A 20,618-nucleotide genomic window follows, 5' to 3' on the forward strand; every position below is an offset into this window, starting at 1 on the left:
AAATATTTCTAAAAACATTCTTGAGATCAACGTTTAGTTCTAAATGTCGCTGTGTGGTTGTTTACATGGCTGACATGTTGGATGCGGCACTAAATTCATGCAGCGCAGCTTGACTGCAGCAGGTGCTCTGAGTCTTTGATTAGCCATCGGTCTGTTATCCAGAAATAACAGACCGCTGATTTCAGCAACTGACCAATCAGAATCAAGCATTCAAACTAGCCGGGTAATAATACTGTTTAATGTTTTATTTCTCTTCTTACCGTGGAGGAGTCAGGTTGAGGAGACCCAGAGCCTGGTCTGCTGTTCACAGCCGTCCCATCGCCATCTTCAACTCTGGGTTAAAAGACACAACAAAACAAAACAAGACAAGACAAGACAGAGGAGAACCGTGATGGACGGAGGGAGGCGGTAGAAACACTGTAGCCGGGGACCCAGTCACCAAAATGGGAGGGGACCTGTGATTTTCTGCCGTACTTTTCATTTCTGTTTTATCTATTAGTTTGGTCATTAACACTTGGGGAGCCAAACTCGTTCAGTGACGAGTTAAGGCCACTAGGTGTCACCCTGCCAAAAAGAGTTATCTCGTTGAGAGACGAGACAACATAGGGTTAACTGTACGTGCTGCAGCCTGCCCTCTGAATGACCCGAGTCCATTACGTCACCCCGTAGCAGAGAGAGAGACAGGGAGAGGGAGAAAATAGCGGAGGCTGCTTACATTGCTTTCCATTCTACTCTGAAACATAAGAAGGGCTTTATCTCTGAATGAGGTGAAAAGAACGCCAGGGAAGCAGAAATCTGATTGTTTTCATGGCGACACTTTACCGCGATGGTCGGACGCGGTTTGGATTATAGTTTCGCAAGCTTTTGTAAACAAAGGGATTATCTTCCTCAATCGTCAGTGGACACCCACGTGCACACGCACGAAGCTTCCGAGGCTCTTCAAAATAAAGCGTGAGTGAACGGCGGCAGCAGCAACAACTAGAAATGTTATAAACCTGAGCAGCCCATGTGTTAAGGTCCACAGAATGAGAGGCCTGCTCTGCCGGAAACATCGCGAAAAAAAGTTATGGCCATTTGTATATTCACTGTCCCATTGACTCCACTAGAAATATATAAAAAAAAAAAAAAAAAAAGTCTGCTTTAAGTAGCATGTGAGGGGTCAAACTAGAGGTTCTTCATGGTTCTTAAACAAATTATTTCAATGGACTAAGATCTTGTTTTAGTTGATGGCCTTCCTGCCCTGGCATTTGGCCTTTGTGCCCTCCAAAATGTGACCACACTAAAGGTCAAGTGGCCTTGACCCTAAAATGATGAAATTCCAGGCCTGATGGATTCTAATGGTCACAAAGTACATAGGCTATGGTTAGTCATCTCTAGTCATCTCATCATAAGTAACATACAGTATAGTTGCTGTCTGGCCAATACAAACCCCTTAACTCCATATTTTAACTTTGTGGTGTCTTTGACGTCTAATGACGTAATGTTGTCGTTTTATGACTTAAAAAGACTACACAGCGGTGGATAGCTTATCACCGCGGTGCCTACTATGATAGGGGCTTAACACTCCACCTACCCTGTGCTGGGGGGTCGCTCTGGGCAGGAGGAGTGGGGCATCAGCTGCCCCCCCGGGGCATCAGGGGCAGCATCGGCGGCGGTGGGGGTGGTGGTGGTGGAGGGGGCAGCAGCCTGGGGGCACTTCTCTGCGTAGCTCTGAGGGAACCAGCCCCGCCTCCCCTGGTAGGAACCACACAGCCAGCCCTGCTCGCCTACCGTCTGCTCATCCACCTGCAGAGTGGGGGGGACACAGCTCTGTCAGCACCAGGGACGTGCTGGCCACTGGGAAAAGCGGGCCAACTCCCGAACGGCCGGTTCATTCCCGGGCCAGTCCAGGCCGGCCATTAGGAAAAAGAAATAAAATAAAATGTCGGCCTTCGTTCCATTTTTGGGCGCTGGGCGGCCAACAAAGTAAATCGTCACTGTCGGGCAGAAACCTTGTATCTCCAAGTTTCAAATTTGTACATTTTTTCGCAAAGCAAAGCCCTGCTTCATCATACAAGGCCGTCGCACAAAAGTAGTGAAAACAGCAGATCTACAAGCACACAACGCCTCGCGGTGCGAGGCGTTGTGTGCTTGTAGATCGGCTGTTTTCACTAGTTTAAATCATTTTTTAAAATGATAAATACAAAACAAACGGTTTTGGACATACAAGGTTTCCACCCGACAATGACAAAGTCACTTGTCATGATATGAAATGACAAATGTTTGAGTAGCAGCAGCACTATAGAGAGAGATCTCTCTCTATAACACGCAATGAGGGCCTCTCCAACTCTTTTTCCCGGGCTGAATCAGGGGCCCGTCCCTGCTGAAGATTGAAGACTTTATTAGAAGTTTGCATAGAAAAAAGGTACAGTTTCATGACGGTACAGTTCACTGGTACAAGGTCAACTAAAAGGAGATCCTAGAAAAGACTAAGCTTATTTCCATAGGAAACCATTGAAGTATCTCATATAACATTGAATGACGGATAGAACACACAGTACTATGCAGTAGATATAGTAAAAAAAAAAAAAAAAAAAAAAAATACAAATAAAATAAACAGTGCAAAAAATATACAAGTAGGTAAATACAAAGAAGGGTCAGGCGAGGCTGGGCTAGGTTGGTTATTGCCAGTTGTGAATGGCTGCCGTATGTAAGTGGTTTTTCAGGGCGATTTTAAAGGATGCTAGGGAACCACACACCTTTAAGGCCTTCGGTAGGGCGTTTGACGCGTTTCACATTTTGGTTGTATAGCATAATAACGAGTTTGACCCTTTGTTTGAGTTGACTTTGGGTTGAATGTGGTCTGTGGCGCTGCCTCTGGTGCTGTAATTGTGGACGTCCTTAACGTTTATTAAGTATTTTGCCAGGTACATGGGTATCTTAGTGGTGTAGTGTATCTTGTACACCAGGCCCATTGCAAGTTGCTGTACTCTGTCATCTACTTTGAGGTGACTGAATGACTGAATACTTTATTACAGAGGTTCTCAACCTTTTCAGGCCGCGACCCCCAAAAGAATCATATTTTAACTGGAGACCCCGCCACCCTGACGAGCACTAAGAGTTGTGAGGCGTTGTGAGCATGTAGATCTGCTATTTTCACAATTTCGGCCTCTAATATTTGACAATTTGGCCAATATTTAATTTGTCATTTTAGAGTTACTAAAAAGTCCTTAAATTGTCACTTCAGAAATGTGCAGATACCCTATATACATTTAAACCTTATGTTGCTTTGTTTACTGTTGAGCGAGAAAACAATGTTTCACATTAAGCTAATCATCTGGGGACCCCCCAAAATAATTTGGGGACCCCCCTAGGGGTCCCAACCCACAGGTTGAAAACGCTTTATTAGACGGAAATGCAAACAGTACAAGGTCTCTATGAGACAGTCGCTCTAACTAATAATGTCGGGTATGCCGTCAGGTTTAGGCTTGGCTCAGGGAAGAAGATGCCACTGCCTTGCATAGTCCAACATGACAGGCATCAAATAATGAGCAACTTTTAATTTTAGTTTTAGTTTTCTATGGTATGTACAGTATGTGAATGTGTGGTTAGTTATTTAATTGCCATTTTACTTTTGCGTGTCATTTTCAATTCCAATGTAATTTTGGAAATAAATGCTGGCTTCCTGAGAAGACAGCAAGACGCGCTGTGATTGGCCGGCAGTGTATTATCTGCGCTGTGATTGGCCAGTAGTGTATGATGACATAATTTTGTCGCAAAATTCGGTCCCCGGCCAGGATCATAGAAAACATATTTACACAAGGCTTTAGGGGCTGAAATTCACGGAGTGGGTGTTCTAAAACTTTTGTGATTTAATAGTTAGATCAAATTTAAGATTTGTTTAATTGAAAAAGTTGCATAGTATAACATTAAATAAACAATAACACCTTTATGAGAAAGTCATTAAGTATTAACGCTACCTCTATGAGACAGTCTGCGTCCAGGGTCAGCTCCTCTGTGTTGCGGGCAATGAAGGGGTACAAGGCTCTGTAGGAGGTCAGGGTGGAGGACCTGGGAGCAGTCAGCACCGGATGATGTCCTCCTCCTCCTCCTCCTTCATCACCTCCTCCTCCTCCTCCTCTCTCCTGCTTTGATTGATTGATTGGATAGTTTATTAGTCAGAAAGTCTGTAAACAGCACGTGGTTACAGTCAGACGTTAAAGCTGAAAAACAATATATATATACCGTATTTTCCGGACTATAAGGCGCACTTAAAAGCCTTTAATTTTCTCAAAAAACTACAGTGCGCCTTATAGTCCAGTGCGCCTTATATATGGATCATTCATTGTATTGACTTTGACATTCCCTTTAGCACAGCTCCATCTGTTTGATGCATAACGCAACGGTAGCGTCTATTATGTGCGCCTTATAGTCAGGTGCGCCTTATATATGAAAACAGTTTGAAAATAGACCATTCATTGACAGTGCGCCTTATAGTCAGGTGCGCCTTATAGTCCAGAAAATACTGTATATATATATATATATATATCTCCACCTGTTTCCGCGAGAATTTACTGTAGCATTATCTGTGGGACACCGCAGAACAGCTAACATACAAACTCACGTTGCGTCGCAGATGCAATCGTTGTGAGTTTGTAGATCACACTCGGCTGCCGTGCCGGAAGCTGCCGCACACCTTCTGCGCAATGCACGATGGGATGTTGGAAAGTTGTGGATACAGAAAGACTTAAAATGATGTCTTTATGTGGCCACACCCACCACTTCATTAAGTATCTGGTTTTCACCTTAGTACCACCCACAGCTGTTGTCGTATGACAATTAAATAATAGGGGGTGATTTCAGTGTGTCACTAAAGCAGTGTATTTTAGTTGGCCCTTTTGACTCTGAGGCTTTCAGCTTTCAGGAAGAAATCAAAAATACACAGGGAAGACATATTTGCATATTATAACCACGCCTGGGGGTCAATTAGAGTAGTGTTAACGCCATAGACACATAGGAGCCTACAAAACAAATGACTGTATAGCCAAACCTGGGGGTCAATTAGAGTAATGTTAACGGGGGACTGCCCCATAGGTCGAACTCCCGTTGGGTCAAACAGCGTCTGCAGGTTAGATAATCACCCGCGTCACGGTTACTGAGGTTAAGTTTAGGGTTAGGGTTAGAGTTAGGCATAGTTTTACTGAGGTTAGGATTAGGGTTAGAGTTTGGTGGTCGATCTAAAGGGTGTTCGACCTAATGACATGTTACCGTGTTAACGCCATAGACACATACCAAACAGAAAAAAAGCACCAAACCATGGCGCCCTATCTTTAAATAGCAGTACCTCTTCTCTCCTCCTCCTCTCCTGCTCCTCCCTCTCCTCCTCTTCTCTCTGCTTCCGCTCCGCCTCCTCCTGGGCCTCCTGGCTGGCTCGCCGCCTGCGCTCCTCCTCCTCCTGCTGGGCCTTCTCCTGCGCCGCCCGGAGGCGCGCCTGCGCCTCTCGCTCCTCCTCTTCCCTCTGCTTGGCCCGCTGCTCCTCCAGGAGCCGCCTCTGCCGGGCCTCCTCCTCGGCCTCCCGCTCTCTCCTCTCCTGCTCTCTCCTCTCCTGCTCTCTCCTTTCCTGCTCTCTCCTCTCCTGCTCCCTCCTCTCCTCCTCCAGCTTGGCCAGTCTGTGGGCCATACATACAGTTCATTTTATAGTCCGGGAAAAAAACGGTGATTTTTGGCTGAACGTGGTTTCGTCGGTAAAAGTTTTTTTCTCAACTGATTCTTGTAGCTTGGGGTCACCTCTTAAGGATTCAAGAGGATGACCAGTGATATCCATTGAGCATTTTTTATTATTAACCCCTTAATGCCTGAAACATGGGCTCCCATTGACTTTCTATACAGGAGGAAAATACCCAGAAAAAGATAATTTTTCGGGGTATTTAAGGAGGATCTGAGGGGTCTAACTAGGGGTTTGTCATGATGCTGAATCGATTGCAGGCATTTGTTTTGCACAAAAAACATTCCGTGGGCTAGAAATAGCCTCAGAAAACAATACACGTATGGGTGAGTATTCATGTTAGTCGGAGGCCTTAGGGTTTTTTTTCTCGTGCTAATCAGTCTAAAAGTGCAAAATTTTGCACAGATGTTGCTCAGGGGCTTGCTCTAATGATTTAGCTAGGGCGCCCGAGTCTGCGACATTCGGGCTCGCCACAGCGGCCAAATCAAGTTGGGCTCCCATCGACTTTAGTGATGAAAAGTGATGAGTCATCACTTTTCAGAGTTTTGTGGGTGTTGTGGTGACCCCGAAGGTCGCCGACCTAGCTAAATCATTAGAGCATGCCCTGAGCTACATCTGTGCAAAATGTTGCACTTTTTAGACTGATTAGCACGAGAAAAAAAACCCTAAGGCCTCCGACTAACATGAATACTCACCCATACGTGTATTGTTTTCTGAGGCTATTTCTAGCCCACGGAATGTTTTTTGTGCAAAACAAATGCCTGCAATGGATTCAGCATCATGACAAACCCCTAGTTAGACCCCTCAGATCCTCCTTAAATACCCAGAAAAATAATCTTTTTCTGGGTATTTTCCTCCTGTATAGAAAGTCAATGGGAGCCCATGTTTCAGGCATTAAGGGGTTAATAATAAAAAATGCTCAATGGATAACACTGGTCATCCTCTTGAATCCTTAAGAGGTGACCCCAAGCTACAAGAATCAGTTGAGAAAAAAACTTTTACAGGCAAATCCACGTTCACCCCCATTTTTCCCGGACTATTAGACAGAATAAACCATTTGCCATTCATTTAGGAATAACCATTTAGCCATTTATTGCAATGATATTGCATTGAGTTTGGCGGTGTGACTTGAGTTTTGGCGGTGTGGCATTTATTTAGCGCTTTGTATCCATGGTACTTTAAACAGATTATCCATTACAATCACCATTCCTACACGATGGCAGAGGAAACCATGCAAGGCACCAACCTGCTTTTTTTTATGACTTCATAGTTAGTATATACTATATTTTTTTAATTTTTTTTTTACAATAGTTTTTGCACCACATAACCTTTCTCACAGGATGAGTTTCAGGTGTACCGATCATGCCGGTACACCAACAGACTAACAAACCCCAGTGCCGTTTGTGGACATAAACTCACTCATTGATTCACTCATATGCCAAAATGTGTTTTAATAAAAAAGGAGAAAAAAATAAAACGTGATTAATTTTGATTAATTAATTAAAAGCGATTCATTAATTACATTTCTTTAATCAAGTCCCAGCCCTATGTATGCAAATTATTTTCAAACACAGTCAAGGTTTTCAGAAATAGAACACGAGCTTGTACATCTGCAAAATGAATTGTTAATAATTAATTTAATAGGCAATGTGTAAATGGATAAAGGGTTCCATGTGATTGCTCCCTCAAGGAGCCCTGGGGGTCCCTGGACCCCACTTTGAGAACCAATAAAAGCAAAGAGTCAGCAAAGATAAACTCATGTTGGACTCTATGGAACCTAAGTCCACGCACTAGGGCATTAACGGAATAGACGACAAGTCCACTCAGTCGACTCATTACACAAGTCGACTCCCACCAGAGATAGTCGAAAGTCGAAGTGAAAAAAATATGCTTTCTATTGTGAAAATAGCAGATCTACATGCTCACAATGGCTCGCGATGCGAGGCGTTATTCTGCTCTAATATTTGACAATTTGGACAATGTTTAATTTGCCATTTTAGAGGTATTAAAAAGTCCTTAAATTGTCACTTTAGAAATGTGCAGATACCGTCTATAGTCTATACACTTAAACTTTATGTTGGTTTGTTTACAGTGAGTGAGAAAACAATGTTTCACATTAAGTTAATCATCTGGGGACCCCCCAAAATAATTGGGGGGTCGTCTGTGATGTGATGACGTCATCAAACGATAAAGTCGACTTCAACTCAACTTTTTACTGAGTCGAGTCGATCTAGACTGCACACAGTGCATTCCTAAAAGTGAGTCTATTTTTACACCTAATAAAATGACAGAGGGTTTTTACTGTGCACTGGGGATGTATTGCCATAACTTTGCGTTTTTAATGGAATGCAGATCCCAGAATCATCTTCGGTAAGTGTTTTTTTGGCAGCTAGATGGGATGATTCAAATATGTCAAACTATTTCTACAGCTACATCACTGCAACAAACCAAAACTCCCATTCTCTCTCTCCTCTCTCTCCTCTCTCTCTCTCTCCTCTCTCTCTCTCTCTCCTCTCTCTCTCTCTCCTCTCCTCTCTCTCTCTCTCTCTCTCTCTCTCTCTCTCTCTCTCTCTCTCCTCTCTCTCTCTCTCTCTCTCTCTCTCTCTCTCTCTCTCTCTCTCTCTACTACTGTATAGTCATTCTAGCAATTACACAACCCACTGACTTCACCTTTATAGACTGTGAAAATGTGAAACTGATCTTAATGCACTTTACAAAACGTTGATTAAAAAAAGGCATTAACGTGTGTGTGTGTGTGTGTGTGTGTGTGTGTGTGTGTGTGTGTGTGTGTGTGTGTGTGTGTGTGTGTGTGTGTGTGTGCGTGTGCGTGCGTGTGCATGTGCGTGCGTGTGCGTCACGCGTGCACATACAGTACGTGCGTCTGTGTGTGTGTGTGTGAAGGTGTGGATCAGAGGGTTACAGTATGGAAACGCCACAGCTGCTACATAATGCACAACACCCAATCACATCATGCCAGCTGTGCAAGACGCCCTCTGTGGAGCAGATAAAAAGACAAGACGTCTGTACGGCAAGTTACAGACACAAACACACAGACCCTTCTACAGACAGCCAAGCAGAGCCTTCAACAAGCTTCAACAAGACCACCCACAAGACAACACCACCTCAGGCTGCCATGCTCCTCATCCCTCATCTCCTGTGTTTGCTGGGTCTGGCTCTGAGCTCCGTGCACCCTGATCCCTTGGCTGAGGTGATTTTATTTAGTTTTTTTCTGTTCTGTTATAGTGCAGGCTAATAATGCACAGTATAGGTTGTATACTGCTTATATACTGTTTGTTTATTCATATGTATATTATATATATATATGCCTTTGCATCGGGTCACACCAGTGGCGTCAGTTCAGAAAACGGTAAGGTATGGCAACATGACTGGTGTCTTGCACGCGCAACAGGCACAATGAAAAGTACATTTTATTATTTCCCCCTGTAGCCAAGGTATGGCAGCTGCATACCCCTGCCATACCCAATTGACGCCCCTGGGTCACACACTGTAATGACACTGTGGGCAATGTGTTTTTTATTTCTCTCTCTGCATAGTGTGCAGGCACATACAGTATATTGTTTTTGTATCGCTTTTTTTTTAATGTAGAGTAGCCAAAATAAACTATCCCCTTTTCTCCCCAATGTAGTCGTTTTGACAATGAATTCCTCCCCCACACACATTTGCATTGTCAAGCTTTCGTCCTACTCCTAAATGGTAATGTTGGTGCATTTATACAGTAGCACCATATCCATGGCGCTTTACATAGATTGTGCATTACATTCAACCATTCACACACACATTCATTACATTCACCCATTCACACATACATTCGTACACCGATGGCGGAGGAAACCATGCAAGGCACCAACCTGCTCACCGGGAGCAACTAGGGGTTCAGAGTCTTGCTCAAGGACTCTTCCACACTTTAACTCTGGGGGAGCCCGGGATCGAACCGGGAACCCTCCGTGTTCTAACTGCCACCACACTTCTCCCACCCAACACTCCCTGCTGACAGGTGCCACCCCAGCCTGTAGGAGTACCTCCTCCCCGCCTGTCTTCCCTCCCCTTGTTCGCATAGACCGACGCCCGACAAAGCCGGATGCACCACGGTGGATTGGAACTCACAACATCTGTGCGTTTGTACCGCTAATGTTTCTGTATCTTAATGTGCTTCTCCTTCTCTCTCTCTCTCTGCTCTACAGGGTGAAACCCTGGCACCAGAGGCCGGGGTGAAGCTCCAGCAAGGGAACTGTCCCATGTTCTGGTACAGCTTCAACGGCCGCTGCTACAAGTACGTGGCCTCACGTCTCAGCTGGGTGGACGCCGAGTGGAACTGCCTGGCCGAGGGAGCCAACCTGGTCATGGGCGTCACACCAAATTCTGGGCCCTGGGTACAAGGATTCACTGCGGGCCCCCCATGAATGTTAACAATTGAAAAACAGCAGATATACAAGCTCACAGCGCGGCACCGAGTGCCGCGCTGCGAGCTTGTAGATCTGCTATTTTTGAAAAAATTGTGAAAATGTGTGCAAGAAACCTATGTTTCCATGTCAGTGGTGCTCAAACCTTTTCATGTGAAGAACCCCAAAAATGACATGTATTTGGCCACGGACCCCCATCTCAAAATATTTAGTTCCAGGGACTCCCCCAGAAGCAAAATCTGAGTTACAAATGTTTGCTTAAAAAAATACATATATTCAAAGATTTGCACACATTTTCACGACTTTTCAAAAATAGCAGATCTACAAGCTCGCAGCGCGGCACTCGGTGCCGCGCTGTGAGCTTGTATATCTGCTAGTTTTCAATAGCTAAAGTTACTATAGGGCCCCTCCACCTTGGGCCCTAGTAACTCAGTCCAACTTTCCTACCCCTTGTGACGCCCCTGAACCTGGTGTCTGTGCACAGCGTGGAGGAGCTCGGCTTTCTCCGGACCCTGATCAACAACTACGATCCCAAAGAGGGGGTTCGCCTGGATCGGGCTGAGTGACATTCACATGGAGGGCAGGTGGCTGTGGAGTGACGGGTGCAAAGTAGAGGATGACACGGGAGTGGATTTTCACTCCTGTCCCGTCCCACTCCCGCAGGAAAAATCCTGTCCCATCCCAAACCTGGGCCAGAGTAAAAAAATAAATCCCGTCCTGTCCCACTCCTGTACAATGACTCCTGGTCCCATCCCGCTCCTGGTCAAAATCACTCCCGTTCACATCCCGCTCCCGAAAAAAATAAAAATAAATAAATCGCGCAGATGTTTTTCTATTTTGAGCCATATTATAATTGAAATCATGTTTATTATTATATAATGTATAATTTTATAATGTTCGCAGTTCAAAGACCTCACTTTCCTGTGCAATTTATTTCTGCGATTTGATGAACTGGTCTGGGATGATTCCCGCTCCTGCCCACTCCTGTTGATTTTCATTCCTGACCCGTCCCGATCCTGGCATTAATACAAATTTGACTCCTGTCCTGCGGGAATCCTGCGGGACCCACGGGAATTCCTGTCAAATGTCATCCTCTAGTGCAAAGTGACATACACAGCTTGGTACGACGGACAGCCAGACAACACCAATGGAAATGAACAGTGTGCACACATAACTACATACAAACTCTTTACAAACAGCCGGCATCCAAACAGTGTGACTAAATGGAACGACAATCGTTGTTCCGTAACGCATCCTTCTGTTTGTGCTTCTCGTACTCTCTGTCCCTGACGGCTGACTGCATTTGTGTGATTTATGGGGCGGCAGTGGCTCAGGGGTAGAGAAACCGTCATTAGAACACGGAGGGTTCCCGAAGGGTTCCCTGCAGTTCGATCCCGGGCTCCCCCAGAGTTAGTGTGGAAGAGTCGGGCTCTATTATGATCCAGGTCTTATGCCTTATGCCTTAACTTCTTTGCCTTTTTTTTACTATTTTGAAAAACATTTTTAAATACTTCAAATTCTGAAAAAAGCTTGCAGATCAGCTATTTGAAATATATTAAAAAAAATATATATATAGTAAAAAAAAAGGCAAAGAAGTTAAAGGGATATTACACTTTCAAACAAACTTTTAGGTCTAATCAGGCTTGTATGAACACCCTGAACAGTTTTTAATTTGCTTCATTCAGTATTTAGATATTTGATGTAAATGTTACCAGCTCCAACACGCCCAGGCCCTCTCCACATAAACACCCATTGTAACTTCAAACTCCATTTTAACCATGATAGATTCATTAAAAACACACATTATTTTTTCTGGTGACTCATAATACCCCCCTAATACGTGAGCAGACCGTGTTTTTTCAATAACCTTTTTCTTTTATTTTTAATAATTCTTTGGGAAAATGGAAAACATTAAATACAATAATATTTTATTGAAAATAAATGAAAAAAGTTATTGAAAAAACACGGTCTGCTCACGTATTAGGAGGGTATTATGAGTCACCAGAAAAAATAATGTGTGTTTTTAATGAATCTATCATGGTTAAAATGGAGTTTGAAGTTACAATGGGTGTGTGTGTGTGGAGAGGGCCTGGGCGTGTTGGAGCTGGTAACATTTACATCAAATATCTAAATACTGAATGAAGCAAATTAAAAACTGTTCAGGGTGTTCATACAAGCCTGATTAGACCTAAAAGTTTGTTTGAAAGTGTAATATCCCTTTAAGGCATAAGGCATAAGACCTGGATCATAATAGAGCAAGACTCTGAGGGCCCGATTTTGAACGTGGTATTCTATGCGCTAGTGTAGTATTTAAGTCCGGTCGCATATGATTGTGGCGACAACTCCCTCATATGCGTTGTTTTGCAATTAAGAAGTTGGAGATAAGTCATATGAACGTGCTGTGCGGCGCCCGCACGAATATTTAAGACAGGGGGGGTGGAACATATTTAAATGAACCTGTGCTAAGCGCCCAGAGCTATTATGATCATCAAGTTTAAAAAGAAATAACGCATAGAATAAGACGTGCTTCGATCACCTTCTATGCGCTAAATGACATGTTTATTCCCCCTGGGAGAGGATGCGCCGCTCTTAATTAAGAACCAATAGCTATATTTGTTCTATTCTGTCAATTCTGGTCTAATTTTACAAATGTAAATGTCTAAATATGTCTTGGCATGTGTACATATATTAATGTTTATCCATTATCAAACGAAATGAGGGGGGATATATTTTATTTCATTTCATTGGTTCCACCAGAAGATTCTTCTCTTTTTTTTTCTCGCCTCCTCCTCACACAAGGTCCGATTAAAAAAGAAGAAAAAAAATGTATATATAAACTAGATAGATAGGCCTACCTTTATTATCCCAAGCGGGAAATTATGAAAGCCTTTTAAAATGTTATAGGCTACTACTGGAATCTTGCTACAAAAGAATTCATTACATCTTGCCAGAAAGACGCAGATTTAGATCAAACTAATTAGCGGAGCATGCAGCCAGCTGGTCTGCTCTGGACTACTAAAATTTACATTAAACATGGTTCTCAGCAAACTTATGATAATAAGCCTACTGTGTTCTCACCTCAAAATGCATGGATTCATCATTAATTCTTCATATGGATCGGATCACACTCACAGTGGAGGCAGCTGGCATTAACTTGAGGTACCGACTAACAAATGGTTCACATCCAGGTATTGCCCTGAGCGCAGGTCAGCAGCACGACCACTCCACTGCGCAACAGGCTCTGCTAATCAATCAACCATGCCATCATGCCATATTAATTAATATGCCACTTAGTTTAATTTGTTTAACCGTAACCCAAATTTTACAAATTAAAATTTCTTAATAATCTTTGAGACATGTTCAAACGAAATCTGCAACAACATTATTATATTATAGCCTTATTCTTCTCTCTCTCTCTCTCTCTATCTCTCTATCTCTCTATCTCTCTATCGCCCGATGCTTCTCTCTCTCTCGCCTTTTTTTCTCTATTAACAAACAATGTCGGTTCTAATAAAACAGACCATATTGAGTGTGAGATATTTGCAAGTGTCATCCTCCCTGTTCAAGAACAGGTTTTAGGGAATGACGCACGAGCTTCTGATTGGTGAGTTTACCTACCAGCCGAATATCGTGGTCACGCAATCCGCTTTACAGCTAAAACACACCCATGCATAATTCTTCCGTGCGCTTGGCGCACAATTTGATCAGCGCAAATCACATAATCAGCTGCTGATCGTTATTCATGCGTCAAACGCGATAGTCGGCAGTCGGCAACTCCTTACCACGGGCGTTAATTACCGTCTTCGTAATCGGGCCCTGAACCCCTAGTTGCTCCCAGTGAGCAGGTTGGTGCCTTGCATGGTTTCCTCCGCCATCGGTGTGTGAATGGGTGAATGTAATGAATGTGTGTGTGTGTGAATGGGTGAATGTAATGCACAATCATTGTGAAGCGCCTTGGATAAAGGCACTCTATAAATGCACCATTTTCCATTGTTCAACCCACTGTCTTGTAAATTTCACATTAAATGTTGTGAACTCTTTTGCCGACTCATTTAGAGTAATTATTTCTCTCTCTCACTCCTCAGATCCACTGTAATGTTCTGTCATTTAGCCATTACTGTATAAAGCAAATGAATCAGTGTTAACGTTGCTGATTACAGTATTATGGTTATAGACTGTGAAGGATTCAAGTGATGTACTTTAAAAAGAATGTAGAAGATAAAAAGGGTTTTAGCTTGTTTGCTGTATGTCTGTGTACATGAGTGGTGTGCATGTCTATGAGCTGGTAGATTTGCTATTGTTGAATAGCTGACTAAAATCTAAAATGACACGGATGCTTTCCCGGTTTTAATGGGTTAAAAGTCTAACAAATGAGGTGAACAAGTTGGTTTTGGTAACCGTAGAGACATTGCTCTTACATGTCTTCGTGTTTTTATGTATGTCATTTGCGTTGTTTATCTCTCAGTGAGAGCTGATAACAAAGTAACATCGTATGGTATATACTGTATGCCCCAATACTAAAGCATGCACTGCGGGAAGAAACAAACAGACATTTGCATGGAGAGGACGAGGGCAATACCTTTTCTCACGTGAGAAATATGTTTTGTATTGAAACGAATAATATCACTTATCACTTTAGACTTTAGCTAAAGTGATTTAACAGCTAGGGTTGATACCCTCACAAAAAACATGCAGTAATCCTGGTCTCAATAATGCCTCCCCCTGGCCAGCCGGGGTGCTTGATGGAGGGGAAAGGAACTGGTTGGAATAACGTGTTCCTTCCACGCGCTACGTCCATTCCCGGGGAAATCCCCCCTGTCAGGTGAAAAGAAACAACTTGGACTCCTCATGCATTGAAGGAAGCATGAGGTCAGTCCGTTGTCTCCCCAGGCGCGGCAGAGGGAGAGCAGAGCCCAGGATTACATAGGCAATTGGCACTGGGTAAAAATGGGTTGCAAAATCGTGGGATAAAAATTGTATTTAAAAGAAAAGTGATTTAACAGCATCGCACACAAGCCCTTTAAAGTTCAAAGGTGCTGCCCCACAAAGCCAAAGTGCACTATAAAAAAAGAAAAAAATACAAAACAATACAAGTTATATATTACAATAATTGTTATTTATATCTGTTCTTGAGGTAATTGTTTATCCCCCAAAAACCACAAAGGCTAATTTGACCTCTGGGACCAATAAGAACCTAGACTGCACTCTGTAGGCTTTTGTAGGGCTGTTAAAAAGCACGTTCTCCTCAAAACACCCCGACGACTGCGCTGGATTAAACCCTAAAAAACCTGCCAGTCCATCCGTGGGGTCCATGCAGGTGCTGCTGCTGCAAAACAGCTGATCTGCACATTTCCTCCGCCTGCATTCTGCCCAAAATACAAGGTGAACAGCTGCATACATCCCAGTCTGAATAGAAATAACTTCCCCCTCCTGCATAATACTGCAACAAGCTCACTGTTCATTTATCCGTTTTGCAAAGCTCGTTTTGGGCGAGCACACTGCTGACGCCTCCAGAGGGACTGCAGAGGTGGAGTTTCAGGAAGACTAAAAAGAAAGTTACCACGCGGTCCCGTTTCTAAGATAGCAAAAATAGTGGATCTACAATAGATTAACTATTCTTTGAGAGGCGCCAACCGCTCCTCCGTTTGACTCTGTGGGCCCTATATCCATCCATGTCTAAACTCCCTAAACTCTTTTGCCATTTTTTACTATTTTGAAAAACGTTTGTTTTTGTTTTAAATTTTCAAATAGCTGGTCTACAAGCTTACATGTAGATCGGCTATTTGAAGTATTTTAAAATGTTTTTTTTTCCTTCAAAATAATCAAAAAGGCAAAGAAGTTTAGGCATAAGGGGTAAAGCATGGACGAATAGGGCCTATATAGCTACAGTTTGTGTGCAGATCCCTATGTCCCTATGTCCGTATGCAGTACCAGACTAACGTCGCATTAGACTAACGTCATAGAAAGTATGCAGAGACTGACATCACCACAGCTGATGTCACAGACAAAAAAGCACATACACAAGGAGATTTGCTACGTGTGTCGTGTTTGAGCTCACTTCACGATTTTTACTGGTATTTGCGTGGGGACGAAAAGAGAACATGTCTGAAAGTGTTCACATATGGTGACATTCCCAAACTAGGGACACTAAACGTTGAAAGGGTTGATACATTAACACATTGGATGCCATTATTTTGGTATTTATTTGGCTATAGAGGGCTACCATTCACTTACGCTTTATTTTGAAGAGCACCGGAAGCCACAATAGAGTCCATGTTGTGGAAATGTTGTCCAAAATGGCGGCCGAGTATGTTTATCTTCACACGGATATAAAAAATCCTAACCGCGGCCGATCCTCACGGCCCAGTGTCGCAGTGAAAAAAAACGGTTCTTGGCATTCTTGGAAGTAGATTCCGAGATAAAGCAGTTTCTTTGCATCAGCAATGAATAGGAGCCTATGACGCTTACTGATGCTGGCGGCCGCGTTGCATCATGGGATGTGTAGTGTTTCCGCTCACCAGCGGCTGCAGCGGTGCCTGTTTACCTGGTAACCATGGTAACCAGGTAACACATCCCTGCCCCATAATTCTCATCACGTTCCTGGACGAGATTGGCACCGGAAGTATTAATGGTTGCATTAAACAATAAAAAGGCATGTCTAAATTACAAGACGTGGACGGACGGACGGACGGACGGACGGACGGACGGACGGACGGACGGACGACAGATTAACCTCACCTGGCTGCCTCCTCTTCCTCCCTCCTCCTCCTCTCCCGCTCCTCCTCCCCGCGGCGCTGCACCTCCCTCAGCTTCTGCTCCTTCACCCTGTAGAGGTGGTCTAGCACCCCCTGCTGGGTGGCACGCCTCTCCCGCAGCTCCTAGAGAATGGAAACACAATAGAGATTACCCTATCAGCTCCACGGCCGCGTATTTCCCGGTGAACCTGTGCGCAAAGGTGGGGGCCGATGGGCAAGCAGGGTTTCGCGCTTATGAGAAACAACTAAAATAAGACCTTAAAAACTGGCGAGAACAGTTGCGTGCATTAGCGGAAGATGGCTATAAAGGAAATCATTAAATGGAAAACATTAAATTAACTGCAGAAAAGCCTACACGGCCTTAAGCCATGGCAAAAACTGTTGCGTGCATTAGCGCAAGATTAGATGAGGATAAAGGAAATCATTAAATGGAAAACATTAAATTGACTTCTGAAAAGGCTTCTAAGCCTACTAAAAACTAGTGAACCGCGATCTTGCCACACGTGAATAATTGTGGTTCTAAACAATAACACAGACAATATAAATAGTCTAGTTGTGGGAAGAAAAGGATATCATCATGGCCCCAAATAACTTTCAAATATATTGCAATTGGCGACGAGTCTCTTACTAAATCGGCAAGAGTGCCTCTCATTCTCTATACATAAAGGCTAAGCTATATAACCTCTCCATCATCAGCAATAGTCAAGTCAGTGGTGCGTTCCCCACTCCCAAGCCCCACAGTTGCGCTTAGGTTCACCGGGAAATACTCGGTTGCATCAGCTCCTACAGCATGGAAACATCATAATATATTCGGCTTCAATGTAAACATATTGTATACATTATTTTAATAGCTCCTTATGCATTCACGATGTCACATGTTTTTGCTGTCAGGCAGAAACCTCTTATCTCCGTATGTCTTTTTCTTTTTTTTTTTTTTTTTGTAATTTAACACCCTACACTACAGCATCACACAAAGGCATTAAAAGTAGCAGATCTAGAAGCTTGAATTTGAATCCTGCAAAGTAACAGTTTTGGACATATGAGGTTTCCAACCGATAGAGAAAATGCACACGACACACCCGCACACGCACGCACACACACACACACACACGCACACACACAGGAGGAGATGACGACAGCCTTCGCGAGGCCTCCTCTGTGAGTAACAGGAAATGGTGAGAGACCAGCCTGTGAAACTAATGTCGCCAACCAGTCATCACCCAGCTGGCAGACCGGGACGCAAGAGGCCGGAGGGACATCGTACGTCCACGTCAGGACGGGTGGCCATCCCGACCGTCGAGCACCAGGTTCTGTCAGTGCTCCAGATCAACGTAGAAGGCCTCACCATCGCCAAACTGGAAGTCACTCGCCACCTCGCTGACTCCCACAAAGTAGCAGCCGTCCTCCTTCAGGAGACACACTGTGACACTGATAACATCCTCAAGCTGCCGGGATTCCAACTTGCTGGGTCCACTCACAGCAAACAGCATGGACTTGCAACATTTGTAAGGAACGACCTTAGCTGGACAGCCACTGGCCAATCCCCACCAGGCTCATCCATTGAATGGCTGTCTACTAAAGTGCAGTCCACATCGGTCATCAATGTCTACAAGCCCCCACCATCAACGCTGACCATGGCATCGCTCCCGCTGGCACCTGCACCCGCCATCTACGCAGGGGACTTCAACTGTCAACATACAGATTGGGGTTATAGCCATACAACACCAAACGGAGAGACATTAAGCCAATGGGCCTCCAGCGCCAATGCGTTGCTGCTGTTTGACCCAAAAGAACCGCCAAGCTTCTTTTCCGCACGTTGGAACACCCACACCAACCCGGACCTGGCCTTTGCCGTTTGTCACACGGCCCAAAAGCCCGAGAGACAAGTTCTGGAAAGGTTCCCCCGCTCACACCATCGGCCATCCATCATAAAGGTCCCATCTCTGGTGCAGCCAGTAGCAGGGAAACCCGTTCGGAGATGGAACTTTCGAAAGGCAAACTGGCAGTCATTCACAGAGGAGACAGAAAGAAAATCAGTCTTCCTCCCAGACCCAGATTCTGCTGATGTGGACGCCGGATATGCAGCCTACTGCGAAGTACTCCTTGGGGCAGCAAGAAAAACCATCCCACGTGGCTTTAATGCAAACTACATCCCGGGATGGGATGAAGAGTGTAGCCACCTCCTGCATGACCACCAGCAGGCAAGCTCCAGGGAAGAAGTGGATGAGTCTGCAACTGCTCTCCTGCAGAAGCTGGACGCTACCCGAAGGTCAAGGTGGACTGAAGTTGTTGAGTCAATCGACTTCACCCATTCTAGCCGCAAGGCGTGGAGGACCATCAACCAGCTGACAGGCAGAACACCATCGGTCCCCAAGTGCCCAATAACAGCAAATGCCATCGCGTCCCAACTCCTCAAGAATGGCTGCTTCCCAGGTGCAGATAAAAACTTTGCCCGTTCAGTATCTCACGAGGTATCCTCCCTGTGTAGAGCAGCCAGTGTGGATGCCAACATGTCTGGAGATTTTACAACAGCTGAGCTCCAGGCGGCTATCAAGAAGCTCAAACAAGGGAAGGCACCAGGCCATGACTACATCCACCCTGAGTTTGTGGTCCACCAGAGCGCAAGTACGTCCGCATGGCTCTGCTTATTCTACTCCGCATGCTATCGAAGATCCAAGCTCCCGAAAATCTGGCGCCGTGCCGATGTCATAGCCCTTCCGAAGCCTAACAAACCTGCCGAGGACCCTAAATCCTACAGGCCCATATCACTGCTCTGCGTCCCATTCAAGGTCTTGGAGAGAATTATCCATAGCCGCATCGAGCCTATAGTGGACCCACAGCTCCCACGGGAACAGGCCGGTTTCCGTCGCGGACGGTCAACAGTCGACCAGGTGACACTGCTGACTCAGGATATTGAGGACAGCTTTCAGCAAAAGGAGAAGGCTGGAGTAGTGTTGATAGATCTTACAGCCGCCTATGACACTGTCTGGCACCGTGGCCTCCACCTAAAGCTCCTAAAAACCATCCCCGACCGGCATATGGTGAAATTCATCATGGAGATGCTCACAAACCGCAGCTTCACCTTAAAGACCAGTGATGGACAATGCAGCAGGCTCCGGAGGCTGAGGAATGGAGTCCCACAGGGATCTGTCCTTGCACCGATGCTATTCAATATTTACATCCACGATCTACCGGATACAACATCCCGTAAATACGGCTACGCCGATGACCTGGCCATCATGATGGGGCGACCAACATGGGAGGCGATGGAAACTGGCCTGAACCAGGATATGGAAATCCTGGCAGCCTACCTGTGCAAGTGGCGCCTACAGCTGAGCATTGGCAAGACGGTCTCAGCAGCTTACCATCTGAACAACAAGGAAGCAAGAAGGGAACTTGATGTGTTCGTTAACAACAATCGTCTGGAGTCCCAGCAAGCACCGCGGTACCTTGGCGTACGTTTGGACAGAGCACTCACCTTCAAACAACACCTTGAAGAAGTGACGGCCAAAGTAACATCTAGGGTCTCACTAATCCGACGTCTCGCCGGTACCAGTTGGGGAGCATCCGCCAACGTGCTCAGAATCTCGACGCAAGCCCTGGTCTTCTCTGTAGCCGAATACTGTGCCCCTGCCTGGTGCAGGAGCCCACATGCCAGGAAGGTCGACGTTGCCATAAACAACGCTCTTAGGACCATAACTGGCTGTCTGAAGCCCACCCCCGTGTTCTACTTGCCAG

At 44.9% G+C, this 20,618-nt stretch overlaps 1 pseudogene across 1 annotated transcript in view; it reads right to left on the reverse strand.

The window, feature by feature from the left end:
• The window catches only part of LOC308300130 (intersectin-2-like), a 131,074-nt pseudogene that overhangs the window by 50,065 nt on the left and 60,391 nt on the right, over nucleotides 1-20,618 (reverse strand). Inside the window, exons 15-19 of the transcript XR_013963377.1 lie at nucleotides 16,864-17,003; nucleotides 5,324-5,648; nucleotides 3,960-4,127; nucleotides 1,574-1,785; nucleotides 261-333 (exon numbers count right to left, since the gene is read on the reverse strand). The product of XR_013963377.1 is annotated as an intersectin-2-like (transcript). The remainder of the gene's footprint in view (nucleotides 1-260; nucleotides 334-1,573; nucleotides 1,786-3,959; nucleotides 4,128-5,323; nucleotides 5,649-16,863; nucleotides 17,004-20,618) is intronic.

Source organism: Nannobrachium achirus, assembly GCF_963921795.1.
Source record: "Nannobrachium achirus genome assembly, chromosome: 16".
NCBI classification, from domain to species: Eukaryota; Metazoa; Chordata; class Actinopteri; order Myctophiformes; family Myctophidae; genus Nannobrachium; species Nannobrachium achirus.